At 39.9% G+C, this 1515-nt stretch overlaps 1 non-coding gene across 1 annotated transcript; it reads right to left on the bottom strand.

Moving 5' to 3' along the window:
* Positions 1–1026: 1026 nt before the first annotated feature.
* LOC120104282 lies at positions 1027–1135 on the bottom strand. The gene has a single exon (XR_005506745.1). It is a non-coding gene; the product is annotated as a small nucleolar RNA R71 (small nucleolar RNA).
* Between the last annotated feature and the right edge of the window lie 380 nt (positions 1136–1515).

Raw genomic sequence — 1515 nt, 5'->3', positions numbered from 1 at the left:
TTAGCCCAAAAATCACCCCAGTGCATAAATATCCTAAGCTTAACTAAAATCAACTAGACGTTGGCCCCTAAGGACATTCGAGCTCAATAGGACGAAGACCACCGAAAGTTGCACCAATTTCGCTCTGTGGCTTAGTTGATGTCTAGGCAAGCTTTGTCCCTATAAGGGAGACAGTTCATCTGTTCGAGGCAAGTGGGTTTTAAGTCGGACCTTTGCGAACGCATCGTGACCCCTCCACTTACCTGGGAGCTTACCTGGTCAACTCGGTTCATTAGACCGGATTGGAGGCTTAGGTGTCCTCTTCAAACTAGTTAGGAGCTGTCTAGAAATTTAAGAAAAACATTAGAAATTGAGGTGTAATGTTTTGTTGCATGTTTGATTGTGAATAAAATTTTTGTTTTAGGATATCGTTTTAGGGTAACTTTAGTTGGTACTTATATTTATTTTTTATTTTCTTTTATTTTTTAAAAAAAAGAAAAAGGAAAAAAAAGAGAGAAATATTTTGCATGCTAAAGTGGAATAGGGACGACACCGGTCGATTAAGTCGTACAACTTTAGATCATCCCTTAGGACATACCCCTGAAATTCCTTTGCAGTATCTCACACCTTGTGAGATGGCTGATTTAAATGAAGATGCGGGGAGTCACCACAATCGAGAACGAGAACCCCATGTTATGACTCTAAGACAATACCTACAACCGGCTAGGACTAGTCAGCCTTCATGCATAATTTTTCCTGATAATGTAGGACATTTTGACATCAAACCCGAGGTAATTCAATTGCTGCCTAAGTTCCACGGGTTAGAGTCCGAGAGTCCGTATCTTCATTTAAAGGATTTTGAAGAATTGAGCATTACATTTAGAGTGCCAAACGTCACCGAGGATGTCCTCAAGCTGACATTGTTTTCTTTCTCTCTAAAGGATAAGGCCAAAACATGGCTAAACTCTTTGCGACCTAGATCAATAAGAAATTGGCAAGATATGCAGAGAGAATTTTTAAAGAAGTTCTTCCCCACACAAAGGACTAACTTTTTGAAAAGACATATCAGCAATTTCCAACAAAAAGATAATGAAACATTTTATGAATGTTGGAAAAGATTTAAAGACCTTCTTCTCTTATGCCCTCATCACGGATTCGAAACTTGGAGAACCATTAGCTTCTTTTATGAAGGTTTATCTCCACAGTTGAAACAATTTGTAGAGACCATGTGCAATGGTAGATTTTTAGAAAAACAACCTGATGAGGCATGGGAGTATTTGGATTCCCTTGCTGAGACTGCCCAACTTTGGGATAACGGGGATAGAAGCAACAAGTCTTTGCCTAAGCCTACTAGCTCTGTACATGGAGGCCTTTACAACCTCAAAACTGAGGATGATCTTCACGCTAAAATGGCAGCCCTCACTAGGAAGGTAGAAGAAATTGAGCTTAGGAAGGTTGAGCCTGTCAAGACTATAGAGCTTAGAAACGAGTGTTGTGGTATCTGCGATATGTCGGGTCATACTACTACTGATTGTC

The sequence above is a fragment of the Phoenix dactylifera genome, chromosome 1 (assembly GCF_009389715.1).
Source record: "Phoenix dactylifera cultivar Barhee BC4 chromosome 1, palm_55x_up_171113_PBpolish2nd_filt_p, whole genome shotgun sequence".
NCBI classification, from domain to species: domain Eukaryota; kingdom Viridiplantae; phylum Streptophyta; class Magnoliopsida; order Arecales; family Arecaceae; genus Phoenix; species Phoenix dactylifera.
The sequence above is the reverse complement of the archived record's forward strand: the minus strand, read 5'-3'. Positions and strand labels throughout refer to the sequence as shown.